A 15,574-nucleotide genomic window follows, 5' to 3' on the forward strand; every position below is an offset into this window, starting at 1 on the left:
AGGGGAGGCACTGCCCGTCCCCGCGGGCGCTGCTTGGCTTTGCTGCCTGCTGTCACCACGGAGGAGGAGAGGTGGGTTTTGGGGACAGCGTGGGTTTGCCGACGGCACTGGGGAGGGGACGCGCGCTGGTGTCTCAGCTGCGGCACAGAAGGGCTGTCGCCCACCCCAGGCGAGGGCTTTCTCCCCCAAACCGCGGTCCCCGATGGCATTGTCCCCGCTGCTGGTGGCACAGGACGGGGTCGCCTGTCAGAGCTTCGTTCGCTCTGTTTCCTGCGCGTCCCAGCTTAGCACCCCTGAAGTTTGTTCTTCTACTTGTGGAAAGGCTGCGCTGGCCCGATTAACCCTTTCCTTGCTGCTCACAGGAAGACTTCAACCAGCACCAGCAGCCCAGGGATGCCACCGCTGTGCCCCAACCCGAGACAGGGGATGGTCCCATAATAAAAGTGCAAACACCGAGGTTTCCCGTTCCTTTCCGCACCTCGTGCTGACCGTCTCTGACGGGAGGCAAGCAAGGCCAAGCGTAATCAGAAACGCATCCCCGAAGGGCCGGGGCCACTAACTGGCTGCTACAGCCCATCTCCTCCGCGTCGGGCACCGTCGGCTCATTGCCATCACGCAGCGAAGACGAACCTCGCTTTATTTGCTGCTTACCTTGTTCGGCTTAAACACCCGGTAAAAGCAAGTGCCATTAGGTCAGAAAGAAATTACAGAGCAAGATACCCAGCTGCAAGCAAAAATGATACTAAAGGTGCAAAGCTGGAAAATAAAAATGAGAGAGGGGGGAAAAAAACCTGCACACGCCGCTGCTGCCTTATCTATAGTTTCACGATGATTAAACAGCATCGACTTGGCTGGAGACTTTCCCTGGGTCTTGAACATTAGAGAAATATTATTCTCAGAATTACCTGAAGTTTTATTTAATGCAATAAAAGCTCATTTTCGATGGGAATTAGTCCTGAAATAGATGACTATTAAGAAATGCTGGATGATGTATAGCTCAGCCCTCTGAACTAATGAACTCCCAAATACCTAGCGGTGAAGTGCAGGGGAGGGGGCTGGGGGGTGTTTGATGCCTTTCTGTCAGAGAGCTGGCTAACAGGACAAACAATTAAGAAAATGTCTAATTTAGCACCGAGATTAACAGAGGTCTCAGAATTTATACCAGCTAAGCAGCTATTCCTCTACCAGAGCCTGAGCATTTCACAGATTGAGCCTAAGCAAAGTTCCTCCCTTTTCCAAACTACTAAAACCAAGCCAGCAAACATTCCCCACCCCAGGAAAAACACAGAGCAAGAGAAAACCAGAGCTATCACCTCTCTTACGGGGTTTTACCAGGCATTTTCTATTAGTAGAATTGTTAGCATCACATAATGAGTTATTATCGCCAGGGTCCCCTCCAGCCTTAACCAAAGGGGGCTACTGCTAATTTTAAGAAATTACATCAACTGCTTTTCAGTGTATTTCCTCCCAGTTCTTGGCACCTTTTAATAAAGCGAAGGAATTCAGGGCAAACAAAGGAGAGCGGCTGGAGCTGGGGTCTCGGAGGCACCGCTCACGTCCCCGGTAAAACGCCTCTTTGCAAGAAGAGAAGACAAAAAGGAAAGGAGAAATCAGTAAAACAAAAATCAGCGGCAAGGGGACCAGACCCTACCCCTGCAAAGACAAGAGCAAACCTCTGTTTCCCTTCGGAAGGCTCCAAGCTGAGGGTAGGAAAGAAAATCACTCAAGGAGAGAAGCTGCATTTCAGGTATTTATAATCTTAACACTCTTCGCCTGAAACCTGGTTGGGGGAACTGACGTTCCCAAGGAAAAGCTCCCCCAGATTGGTAACTGGGAGCACCTGAGCGCTTCCTCGGAAGCTCTCGCTGTGGAATTAAGGGACGAGTTCATTTAGAAATCATTTGTTTCTCTGCAATTTTATTTAACTCTGCGGTGGTTCTCAGCACACGCACACACATCCCTGCCCAGCAGCAGCTTTAACAAGTTCCCTTGAATATTTCTCCATATAAGAGGAATAATTAACCCCATTTCCAGCAGGAAGCAGGTACAAGGTGGGGAAAAGGAGTCAGCCCCCCCCCCGCCCATGTGGAGCTGCACTTTTGGGCAGTTTGACCCAGAATTGGCACGTTTGGCAGCGGGGCTGCCAGCAGCATCCCTTCCCACCCCGGCTTTGAACCGGGGGGGGGGGGACCAAGCAAAAATTCGGAGATCCAAACTAGATGACGGAAAGCAGAAAGAACCCAACCTAGGAAGGCAGCTCCTGTCCACCGGGTAAATGCCATATCTCGTGAGGTTGTCCTTTTTAGCTGTCTATATAAATAAAAAGGCTCCTCGTCTCCATTTTTTTCTGCCGAGCAGCCTGTGTTCATTGTAGCAGTAAATGGAGTTCTTTAAAAAGGTGTACGGGAGCTCTCGGTATTACGGCTGCAAGGCTGACGGACACCATAGATCACGCGGTAACACAATGCAGCACGAACGCAGGGCCTGATCCTGCTCCCGCACCTGCAGGGATGCGGGAAGCTCTGGGACCCCGCGACCCGAATGTGGGGGGCAAAACCACCCCGAGAGCCTTGGGGAGCCACGGTGCCCGGAGCAGGACTCGGCTCCTGCCTTGGCAGCATCCTTTTGAGCTCCTTTACAATCAGGTTGCTGAACAACCAGCCTGGTCCCCAACTTCCAGCGTGCGGCAGCATCCTCCGGCCGCGGTGGGTACCGGCCCGCGGCGCAGTCCTGCTCTCCGCTTTTTGGGGGTTTCAACGAGGGTTTTTTCCTCTTGCGGGTTTTCATAGCCATTTGCAAGGAATCTGGTGATTCTGCGTACGGCAGCGGTGGGGCGGACGGGTCGGCGCGAGCCGTTAGCTGCTGGAGCGGGCACCGTCTCCCCCTGAGCTCCGTGGAGAGGGCGGCCGTGGGCCGGATCAGGCCCCCAGCACAGGGGAAACGACACCCACTCAGACACAACGAACATCCCCGCAAGGCACGCGGCTCCCCGGGGTATCTCGCAGCCTTAAACGCTGCTGATAGACGACGAACAGCTCTTGGATAATACACTAATATACAGCAGCGTACGGCTGTGAGATACGCTGCAAGTGCTGGGAAAAAAAATTCTCTTTTACCAAGAGACCGTCATGGCGATTTAGGGATGTGGGGGACTGCGGAAGGGCGGGGGATGCTGCAACCGGCCGAAAAGCAGCCCGTGGGGCCCACCTCCCCTGCAGTGACAAGGAAGGCGTTTCTCCCAGCAAGAGAGTCTGCAAGTTTTTTATTCGGCGTTTTGCTGGGCAGGTGGAACTCTGCGCACAGCGTGGCTGCCCCGGAGGAGATGGGGATGCGGGGCCTGAACTCCAGCGTGGATAATTCAGGATGCATTTGCTTCCTCGGCCCCATGGCTGGGCAAAGATGAGCCCAAAGATGAGCCCAGCTGGCTGCAGTGGGGATGCCGGGGCTTTCCTCCGTCCCCCCACGTTAGCTCCCCTCTGCTTCACGCGCGCCTCCCCGGGTTCACATCTCCCCACATGAGCCCCTGGCCGCCCGTCACTGCTCGCCGTCAGCCCTGTGCTGCTCTCCCGTCATTGCCGCTCATCCCCTGGGTTCACCCAGGAGTTGAAGACCCCCGGTCCTCCGGCACGTCCCGAGAGCAAACGCAGCCGCACGGGCCGGGGCACGCCGTCAGCACCAGCGGCAGAGCCCAACGTCCCGCTGAGAGCCCAGAGCTCGGAAAAGCCCGGCGGCGTTCGAGAAACAAAACACGGCGATGGCTGTAAATGCGTCTGGGTGTCAGGATGCTGCCCAGCGAAGCTCTGCCCTCTCGCCAGCTTCCCTCGGCCGCCTTGTTCCCGTTCCCACAGAACAAGACTCGAGGCCAAGCAGCGATTGCTGCTTAAAATAAATTAAAGAAGGAAAAAGCGTGCTGCAAGGCGAAATTGGGACTGGAGTGACGGGTATGGGGGGTACCTCCGCCGGGGACAACGGCATCAGCCTGTCCTGACATACACGAGCGCAGGAAGGAGGAACTAAGCCTTGAGCAGCAAGCCTGAACCTGCATGGGAGGGGAGCAGCGCTGGCCTCGCGCAGCCGGCATCTCTCGCAGCGTCCCTCGCAGCGTCCCTCGCAGCGGTGTCCCTCGCAGCGGTGTCCCTCGCAGCATCCCTCACAGTGTCCCTCGCAGCATCCCTTGCAGCGGTGTCCCTCGCAGTGTCCCCCGCAGTATCCCTCGCAGCATCCCTCGCGGTGTCCCTCGCAGCGTCCCTCGCAGCGTCCCTTGGAGCGTCCCTTGCAGTGTTCCTTGCAGTGGCCCTCGCAGCATCCCTTGCAGCGTCCCTTGCAGCGGTGTCCCTCGCAGCGTCCCTTGCAGCGGCGTCCCCCGCAGTGTCCCTTGCAGCATCCCTTGCAGCATCCCTCGCAGCATCCCTCGCAGCGTCCCTCGCAGCGTCCCTCGCAGCATCCCTCGCAGCGTCCCTCACAGTGTCCCTTGCAGCATCCCCCGCAGTGTCCCTTGCAGCATCCCTTGCAGCATCCCTCGCAGCGTCCCTCGCCCAGCCAAACCTCCTCGCCCCCTCCCTCCAGCGCAGAGGCTGTTTTGGGTGAGCAGCCCCGCTCCCCCCGTGCGTTCGTGTCTGCCGGCCTTTCCTGCCACCTTCTCTGCCTGCGCGCGGGGCTGCAAAGGGAGAAACCACCCATGTTATTTCCAAACTCCGCGACGATGCCAGAGGTTTATTTGCTTCAGCGAGTTCCCAGTTTGGGGAATTAAAACGGACGTGCTGCTTCGCAGCGGGGACGAGGCTGCGGGACGGCGGTGGGCACCCTGGAGCGCCCGGCCTGGGACGTGCTCCTCTCCGGAGCTGCCTTCACGCTTCGCCCAGCCGCGTGGTAAGGAAATTATGGCACGTGAGACTTGGCCGTGGGAAAGCCGAGGTTTTGCAAATTATGTTGAGATTTGTTTAAAGCGCACCTTGTAAAATCGCACATGTTAAGGTAAAACGATCTGGAATATACTACTACCATTAATACATTCTTTTATATGACAAATAATAACATGTATTTATAAACGTCTGTTGCTGCACAAATAAAAATAGTTCTAAAAAAAAAGAAATCTGATATAAAATAAAATTACTTTTTAACTTCAGAAATTCAGCTGCAATCATGAGAAACAATCCATTTCAGACAGTAACAGAAATGTCTTTCTTTTTTTAAACGCCAGCCGAGCACCCAACCAAACAATGAGCAGGAACGAAAAAGATCCTTAAAATGACATGCAGAAGGGGAGGGGGTGCCTCAAAATTTCTCTCTTCTCTCTCGAGAGCTGAGCAGAGAGGAGCAAACGGCCTGAGCTGGAGATACAATGAGCCTGGCTGCCCTTGGCGGGGACCGTTCCCGGCTCAGGTGTTTCCTTTAGGAAACCAGAAGCTGCGCATTTTCAAACCAGCTGGTTTAAGAACGAAAGAGGAGAACCCCCTGTATTTCTGAAAGCCCAGCTAACGTATATACATACATATATTTTTCCTGTATATATTGCTTCAAGAGGCATAACAAATTACTATAATTGGGGTTCCTGTTCTACCTCTCCAGGCCAGCTAAATAACGCTACTACACCGAACAGGGCTGCAGCGTTGCCGATGGCCTCAGCTGCCATACGCATTATATACATCAGGGTTCCCAGGCTCGGAGCGGCGCTTTGCGTGGCGCCGGGCGCGGGGAGGGCCCCATCCGTACCCAGCCGATGGGGACACCCGAGGCGTCCTCCAACACAGCCGCCCCCTGCCACGTGCCCGGGGACGGGGACGGTGCCGCCATCCCGCAGTCCCGAAGGAGAGCGGCCCTGCCCAAACGGTGCCACCGGCAGCAAGCGCCTGGGTCCCCTTTGGCCTCCTCCAAGTATCCGAAGGCAAAAAGCTGATGAGTGCACGGGATGTTTTTCTCACCCACCTCCGCTCAGGCGCTGGCCTGGGCAGGTGGAGGGACCGCAGCAGCAGCAGCCGCGTCTGTCCCCCATCCCCAGAACAGACCCTCCATAACTAACGGAGGAATGACCAAAAAAGGGGGTTTTTCCCCCATTTGCTCAGCGCTCTGCCGTGACCCAGCTCGTTTCTCAGGACACCCCTGTTCCATCTGTGCCTCTCACGGGAGGGACGTGCCGTCTCCAGTGGTCGCGGAGGAGATGGGCAGAGCTGGACCGTGATGGCAGTTTCCAAACCCAGCGTGGCCGTGTCCTGCACCCTGCGGGTGCCAGCCCGGCCCCGGCAGCTCTCGCCCAGCGCCCCATGGCTGCCGCAGCCCTTCGCCAAGGGCACGCTGAGCCCTCGCCCGCTCATTACGCATCGCCCCACAGCCGCCTTGCAGCAGGAAAAAGCAAAGCGGGTTTCCCGGCGTGCTCCCTGGTTAACTTTTGCAGCCGCCGGACCTCGACGCTCGGGGATTCCCCTCCTGCTTCCCGTCATTGTGTCCTTCTGGGAGACTGCAGGGCCCGAGGGCTCACCCGTGGGTGCCGGGCAGGCGTGGTGCCCGGTGGGTGCCCACGCGCACCCGTGTCTAATATCAGAGCTCCACCTAGCGCTGCGCAGCCCCTCCCGCCGCCAGCCCGGCCTGCCAAGGCGAGGGCGAAGGGGGGAGAAAAGGGAAAGAAAAAAAATTAAAACATATTAAAGGTGTTAATAAGCGACTTATTTAAACGGAGTATCACATATTGAACATTAATCACCTTGCAGTAAAAGTGTAATTAAGGAGTCACTCTGCCTTCTGGGGAAGGCTCGCTTGGAAGCCGAGAGAAAATGGTCTCTTTATTAACACAAATTATTTTATTTGGCTAAAGGTAATAATTCTAAGTGAGGTCAACGGGACTCGTGCACACACGAGCGGCGCCGGGTCCTGGCCAGCGTTTCCATGGCGACTGAGCCAAGTTCATCCTCCGCGGTAATGGCTTTGCTCTCCCACCACTGCTCGGGATTGTTTCTCGGGAAAAAACAGCCTTCGATCTGTTAGTGGCATCTCCTCGCCGCACCCCGCTGGGCACCGCGCAGGAGAAACCCCCCGGGCCTTTCGAGGCGGTTTTTGCAGAAGTGCCGTGTTTAAAGGGTGGCAGCACCGTCCCCTCCAGCCGCTCGGTGCCGGGGGCTTGCGGCACGGCACCCACCAAATGTTCTCCGCGTGGGAATGGCGTTCAATAAGCCGGACCAGCACACAATATCGCTTTTCATATTTCCTAGTGCAGCTACAGCCCGAGATGCTTGTAGGACGGTTGTAGCACCGCATCCGTCCTGGCCCCGCACAGCCGCAGCCGTGGGAATTTCCCCCGCCGCCTTCCCGCGGGGAAGCCAGGGCTTTATAGGGGCTGCAGCTTCCCCAGGGAACTCCGGCGAACCGCGGCCCCGCAAGGAAAGCCGTGCCAGGGACGTGCCCACAGATGTTTTCCAGGCAGAAACGCATTTTCCTCCCCATTTTAGCGCAGCTCTAGCTAATGCGTTTGGCGTCTTAATGGGCACCAAGTTGCAGCGAGTCAGTTACTTGTGAGCACTCCCGGGCTCTTACAGTGCTGAGTGTCCATTACAAGCAGGGAACAGCATATTTAAAAATATATCTAATTTCATAAAATTGAACTCTAATAAACGGACTAGTAAAAATCAGAGAGGGTTTGGGCTGTAAAACCTCATTTTCCTCAGCACATTCCTACGCTCAGAGAACTCATGTGTTATTCTGTCTCCCGCAGATTATTGTCTGAACACAGCGGTGATTTATCTGTCTCCCATGTCATGTCATCCGTTTATGTACAGTATTATATGTAGAGTGCGGCATTAACATTTTACTATTATTCTTACCTTTCAATGCAAAAAGATAAGAGTGTAAATCTGGGAGACAAGGCATGTGTCAACAGAGCTGAGCCACCGCTCCCGGCGTGCGGGGCGGGGTGCGGGTGCCGGTCCTCCTCCCTCGGTGCACCGAACCTCAGCTCGCCGGGGGACCGTGCCCAGCCCGGTGACCGCGGTGGGGACGTTTCCATCACCGAAATGTGGCCTCACCCAGCACCCACCGCCGCACCCAGCGGCGCAAGGGGCGCGCTCGCGATCCCCCCCCCCCCCCCCCCCGATAAAACAAACGCCCTTAACACGAACATCCCTTCGTAGCGCAAAGTATCCTCCCGGGCGGCCACAAACATAAACCACCTCCCTGCCATGCCAGACGGAGCAACAAACAGCCTGTTCACAACTTACGGCCGGGCCCGCGTAACTTATTAACACCTAGTCGAGATTAATCAAGCAGGGAAAGCTAAAGCAGGTCCCTAATTAGTTGCTGATGATAACTATATTTGTCATCCTCTCCCAATTAGTCTACTGTACATTTTGGAGTTTAATTGCACCTTGTTCTTCATTTAAATGTCATCATGTGCATATATTCTCCTCATTCTTTAGTAAATTTGGAAAAAAATTGACATTAAATATAGATTATCTTTAGATTTTCATAATTAACACAACTGAACTGTCTTCGGCCTAAATACATCTCCTTATGCTATAAATCTGGCCCCTCTCTTGCAAGCGGGTATTTCCAGGGGTGCCGCAGATGCGGGTTTGCATCCCCCTGGCACTGGTGACGTTGGGACCGTGCACAGGTGGCACTGGTGGCCATGGTCAGGATGTGGCCGTGGGGTCTCTTCCCTGCCCAGACCCCCACAGAAGGAAGGGATGGGGCAATCCTTGGGTTTTTCTCTTTTGGATTTTTTTTTTTTCCCTTAATTTTCATAGCTGATAACACTTTTAGGAGTCTGATTTGCAAACGGTGGGTCAGATTATGCCCAGGGAGATGATGAAGGTGAGGAGACTCTCCACCTCCCTCCATCCCGCTGCCAAACCTGCCCGGGGCAGCGTGGGGACGGGCAGCCCCGCTCAGCCCTCCCGTCCTGCATCACCCTTAGGACAAGACCCGTCTGCTGCTCCGCACGGCTCGCACCCAGTTCCCGCCGATCCAGATTAGAGGATATTCAATATATTGATGTACAACAGAAAGCTCCGTCCGAGTGCCCTGCGCCTCTGCATCCCGCTGCCTTTAACCCTTCAGCTGCTGCCCGGAGCTCACCGGCAGGACGCTATGCCTCCAGCCTCCCCTGCCAGCCAGCAAAGGTGTCACCAGCGCTGGGGACGTCCAGCCACATCACCCGCCTGCACCCTGCATCTGGCTGCGCGCCTGTTTGCGTACCCGGTGTATCAGCCCGGGCTCCCTGCACGCTGTGGCAGCTTGGAGGGAGCGAGACCCGGCTGATCGTGAGCCGTTCCCCGCCATCGCCGCAGAATTCAAAGCACCGTGCGAGCGTGGAGCCTCTCTCCTGCCGTAACCAATGCTCCCCGGCCCCAGCCGGGCCCCGCCACGTCCCCACGCCGAGCCCCCAGCCCGGTCGGGGCCAGACCTGCACCGAGCCACCATTGCAAGGGAAGGAAACCAAAGCAATGGCCCGATGCACCAACGCTGCAAAGGGAGCCCTGAGGCAAGGGCACTATGGAGTGCCCTTGCACTCAGATCGGAGCAGATCGGGGCAGATCGGAGTCTGCCCCGCGCTGCCGGCGTGCCAGCCCCCACATCCCGCGGGGTCTCACGCTCGCCAGGCTCCCCCCGAGTGACGCTGGCGTACCGGGACCCAGCCGTCCGCCGGGCACAGGCACACGGGAGCCGCTCCACAGCCAGCCCTCTGCTCACGCTCATCGGTGGCGGAGGCTGGGACCGGCACAAGCCCCCCGCCGCCCGCCCTAGCCCCTCCGTGCTGGCCAGGGCACCTGGATGTGGCCCGTAGGGCACCCGCTGCCGCCTCCTGAGCACCCGGCGAGCTGGAGGAGATGCTGGTGGCCAGCAGCACTGCCCACAGCCCTTGCCACAGCAATGCTGGCACTGAAAGCGAAGGTTAGGCTTACAAAAAAGAAGAGGAGGGGAAGGGGAAAAGCAATGAAGGAAGCTGTACGGTCCTACCTGTCCCTTAGGAAGAGGCTCAGCGCACAGATCATCCCTACCGCCTATTAAGAGCAAAAAAACCACTGCAGGCTATGCATTTCCTAACTGCTCCGGGCTCGGCGAGTCCAGCACGGGGACTGCAGCCGCTCGCTTCCCCATGAGGAGGCTGCTGCTGCATGAGCGGACGGGGGAAGGAGAGGAGAAAGGAAAAGTCAGAAAAAAAAAAGAAAAAAAAAAATCAAGGAGTAGTCAAAAAGTGTATTAGAAGCAAATTTGGAAAGAAATCAATGGCATGTAATTAGATTTGATTTTTCTTCACGTTTTGTTTGGCTGGGGGTTATGTATAGACTGTCTATATGAGTGGAGCGGAGAGATTAAAGCACGGAGAACAGGTGCCGGATCACGAGCCGGTGGCCAACAAAGCATGACAGCTCCATCACCGCTGTCAGCAGGCACGGCAAAATAAACATATAAATAAATAAAGGGGAAACCATGCAGGGAGGAGACGGGCATTTGCTTATTTACTATTTTAGCTGCTGCCCCCCACCCGTGCAGACAAACTGTCCTGTCAGCAGGAAAGGGGCCGTGCAGGGAACGAGGCTGTGCCGCACGCCTGCCGCTGCCCCGGCCCTGCTCGGCCCCCCGGGGCTAAAGCCCTCCCGTGCCGTGGGGGATCCAGAGTCCGACCCTATACAGAGGGGCACACGCGCTAGCGACGTCCCAAAAACCACGTGAAGGGACCCCCGTGTCCCTGCTGGCAGGGGTGCTCCGGCACCCCCCAGATTTCACCGTCCTGCTCCCGACAGCGGTGCAAGCCCGACACGGGCGCGTGGTCACCGGGAAAGGAGACAAGAGACCGCTTGTGCCAATTCATCCCGCGTCTCCAGACAGCATCAGGGCGCGCCTTGAAAACCGCAGGTGTTTCTGGCGGAGGTTTTAGTCCTCCTCCTCTAAACGGGAGCGACTCGAACGGGGCTTGGAAAGCAAAGCCAAATCCCTGCCCACCGTGCTGCCGGCGGCACGCGGGGATGCCGGTGCACGTCGCTGTTCCTTAGGTCAATACAGGCAAACACGAGGCTGAAGAACGTGCCTCCCACACCCCGTGGCCTGGTTTGATAACCCCCGACTGCCGGTGAACCTCAGCCCTCCCCACGCCCAGCAGCACCGAGAAAAAGCTGCTTTTTCTTTTTTATTAAACCTGTTCCTAAGGAACCTTGCCACAGCTGGAGAGGCCGACTCCACGCAGCGGCGTTCTCCAGCCAAAACTTGGGAACCAGGCGCAGTCTGGAGGGAAAGAGGATGGGAAGCGCTGAGGGGCGGAGGATGGGAGCACGTGTGCAGCCACCTACCTACACACACGCAGAGGCTTGGCTTCGTTATGTGTGTATACACACACATATATAGAAATATATATATATACCCCCTGCACGGCTTTCAGTGTTGAGTTGCCAACCGTCACTCCTCATCCTCCAAAGCTGTGGGTTATTTTTTTTTTGGTTTTTTTTTTTACCCTTTAACCTTGAAAATTAACCTAAAACACAGGGCGCTGTACACATGACTTACTCAAATAAATTGCATCCTTAATTATGAACACCCTCCGCTCCTCTGTGCTCCAGGCCACGCTGCCCCAGCGGACACCCCCCTCCTGATGAGTGGTTATTGAACACGCGAACAACAATCAACACTAATTAAATACTCAGCTGTTGAGAGGAGACAATGTTTATCAAAAAATGCAAGAGGAGGGGAGCGCATCTTCTGTTTTCTATAATTAGTTAGCAATATTCCCCAGGCGGTCTCGGAAATCGAACTCGGGTTTGTTCACATCTGTTTGGCACGGGCAGACAAAGGCCACCGCAGCCCTGGCCCCCCTGCCCCCTCCGGACTTGCCCCCCAGCGCAGCACCCGCACGGTGCCGCCGCAGCGTCCCCGGCCAGCGGAGGAAGGCCACCCGCCCTCCTCATCCCCTCCGCGGGTGCCACCCACGAGGATTAGGACGTTCAAGGGGGAACAAGCCACCGGAGCGGCTGTCGGCTGCGGAGATCCCGTCCCGGGCGGTTACGGGGACTTGGGCGGTTACGGGGGTCCCCGTCCCCCACGGCTGACCCCGCAAACAGGGGAGCTGCTGGGGGCTTGGCGAGGGTAGAAAGGGCAGGGGGAGGGCACAAGGTGCGTACACCTTCCCTCGCACCCCGTTAAAAACGAACTCCTCATCAGCAGGAAATCATTCGAATGCAAATTGATACCTTTTTAATTCTTTACTTTAATTCTTTAGCGGTTTTCAGCCAAGGAAGGGGCAGGACAAGGCCATTAATTTCCCTCTGTCTCACATTATTACCGGCTTAAAGATCTACTCAGCGGCAGAGGACAAGAGTTAAAATTTCCCTGAAGGGGGGGAAGTAAGGCGATTAGTGATCACCAGGGTTTGAATACTGAAGCCTGGGAAGGGCTCCAGATAAGAAAGCGCTGGTTTCATAGTTTGTACATGAATGAAGAACAACAGGAACAAGAAAAACTCTCCGTCGTACTCCACACTCTGATATTTATCCAAGAGCTGCTGAACAGTCCCTGTCCGGGAGACCCACACTAATATTACCCGTCTTCCTACACACTGCTGATAGTACAGCCAGCCTTGTAATGGAACCGGGTGAGCTAAAAAAAAAAAAAAACAAACAACTTCAGGAGATGCTTTGAAGTTACTAGACTGGCAGGCTGCAAGCCCTTTGCATACGCTCCTATAGAAACTGCTAGAGCTATACAACACGCTTACTGCTGTCACTCGTAGGCATCCCCCGGCATGCAGGCACTCCGACACTGCATCCAGGCGGACACGAGTGCCTTTCTGAAGTCTGTTCCACTGCGTTAACAGTTCATCTTTCCAAATACTGTACGTAATTCAATATTAACACATATCCTGCGTCCCCAGCCCAACCCTGTGGCGAGGCGGGGCAGCCACATCCCCCGTGCCGGGAGGACGCTTGGGTGATGCTTGGCTGCCGGTCCAGCGGGAACGCGAGCCCTGGGGACACCCCCGCCGCGGCCCCCTCCCGCTCCCTGCCAGCAGCCGTTGCTTCCCAGCCTCAGCCCCGCTCGCCGCTTCGATCCGTCAATACCCGGCGCAGTCGCTGGGAAGGGCAGGCAGGGCCCCGGCCCCAGCCCCGATCGATAGGCAGCCGCCGCCGGCCCCGTGGGTGCTGCACTTGTTGAGCAAGGCTGCGGTGGAAGAAAAAGAAACCACATTTAATACATTCTTCCTCCATACAAAGCCAAACGCGATCGTGTAGGAGCAAGGAGGGGGCAGCCACATCTTTTAACGTCTTGCAGAGGCTGAATAATGGCAGCAAAGGCAAGTGCTGGGAGCCGGGGAGGAGCAGCGCCTTGGGACGTGAGCCCGACCTGCAGCACGTCCGTATCGCCGCTCTTGGGCTTCCTCTGGTGCACCTGACACCGCTAATGACACGCAAGCTTTGGTAGTAAAATACACCGGAAAAAACCAGATTAAGGTTCAGCACGGCTCAGTGGTTCTGCTGGGCGCCCAGTCCTGCCACATGCGGGTGACAAGGGCTTCGCCCCCTCTTTTTGGCCCCTCTTGCTCTAACCATCAAGAGCAAAAGCTTGCTGGCATCAGCACGTGGCTTCTCTTGGCAAGTTTGGAGGTTACAGTAAACAGCAAATGATACTTTCAGGGCACTTTTCATCCCAGGGATGTCAACCACCTCTTATTAAGACCAAGAATTAATCCATGCTGGCTCCCTGGAGGCAGAGAAGGACCGGTACCCTCCGCTCACCGACGGGACATCACTGGGGATGGGGAGGGGGGGTGGCACCGGTGCCACGAGCCGGGACGAGCCGGGACGCTGGCAGAGCAGAAGCTGCCACGGCTGCAGATTCACTTTCCGACTCGCTCAGCCCATGGCATCAGCGCTACGGGTTTATATAACCAGCCTCAGAAATCGGTACATTGCCCTTACACTCCACTGTGATCTACCCTAAATACCTACAATATTTCTGGTAGTAAACAATCTCCAACACTCATTTCTTAGAGCAGCAGCAGATGGTCAAGAGCATTTCCTGAAATTGAATATTATAATGAATTTAGGATCGAAAAAATTTACATAATAATCTGTTTTAGATTCTGATAGTGAAGAAACCTACATAGAAACTGCTTCTTTTCAGCTATTTGAATTAAAGTATAAATCTTCAAGTACTGTAATTATAAACAAACTCTTTGCTATTCCAGATCCGTGAAAGAAATTGAAAAATTAACTACCCAGTGAGGCTCAAGGCCACATGTCAGGCTTAACTCATCGGCGAGTTTACCTCTCGTGCCCCGGCGGCCGGGCTCACCCAACAGCGGCTGGAGCGGGATGCTCGGGGCCGTGCGGCCGCGCTCAGCCGGGACCGTGCCTGTCGCACCTGAGTTGACTTGAGATTGGGCCGACCCTGTCCAGTCCCCATCAGACTGCACGGCCAGCAGGACCCCACGCCGGCTCGGCTCCGACTGGAAATCTGCAGAGCTGCCCAGGGAAGACAAGAGCTCTTGGATCGGGGCGGTATTAAGGCCTTTAAGCGCATTGCCACGGCGGGGGCCCCAGGTCTGCCCACGCAGCCGGGGATGGGATGAGTGGGGTGAAATGAGATGGGAGGGGTGGAACGGCACGGCGTGGCATGGCGAAGGTGGAAGGGTATGGGATGGGACGGATGGGATGAGTGGGGTGAAATGAGATGGGAGGGGTGGAACGGCACGGCGTGGCACGGCGAAGGTGGAAGGGGATGGGATGGGACGGATGGGATGGGATGAGACAGGAGGGGACGAGACCGTACCGCCCTGGGGATTAGCCCTGCCCCGATCCCGGGGGAGGAAGGTCCTCCAGAGCAGGCACAAAGCCCCACACGGTCGCTGGGAACCGCGTCCCACCGTGCCTCCCCCTCGCACTCTCCGCCCGCTCGGGGCGCCCGCGGTGACGCAGCGGCACAGACGCTGCGGTGAGGCTGTGAAGCCCCTCTCGGGGTCACCTCCCCGTCGTGGCACCCGGCACAACCCTGGCAAAAACAGCCCCGTGCGAAGCGCAGCCCCGGGAGCAGGCGCAGGCGCTGTCAGGTCCTTGGCCGGAGATGCTGACGGGCGTCCCTGGAAGCAGGGGGTCATCCCAAGGGGCAGCAAATACAGCAGGAATGGCCGGATTCCTTAAAAACAGTCCCAATTTCCTTAAAAGTAACAGGAAAGTGTCCGGTCCAAAGCCAGCTCTCCTCCCCAGGGCCAGAGGAGCGCGCTCAGAGCTGGTCGGGACGACCCGCGCTGGGCCGTGACGAAGCCGCCGCAGGGGCCACCGGCGGTGGGGGCTCCGGCAGAGGCACCACCGTCCTCCCGCCGCTGCTGGACCACAGGAAAATTTCACTTCCCACCCTCGTGCCTGGAGATGCAGAGGGCCTTCCCTTTCAGAAAAGCAAATATTTAGTCTAGATAAAAAACCCCGAGAGCGTTTTCCCCAGGTAATACTAGTAACTAAAATAATCACATTCACTTTGCTGGTTTAATTTTATATTTCCATTTCTACCTTATCTTTTTTCTGCAAGCATCATTAAACCACACCATAACAAAAATACATGAACTGTTATTCTTTCAAGAGAAGCCATAAACCACCTCAAA

The sequence above is a fragment of the Mycteria americana genome, chromosome 15, assembly GCF_035582795.1.
Source record: "Mycteria americana isolate JAX WOST 10 ecotype Jacksonville Zoo and Gardens chromosome 15, USCA_MyAme_1.0, whole genome shotgun sequence".
Lineage (NCBI taxonomy): Eukaryota > Metazoa > Chordata > Aves > Ciconiiformes > Ciconiidae > Mycteria > Mycteria americana.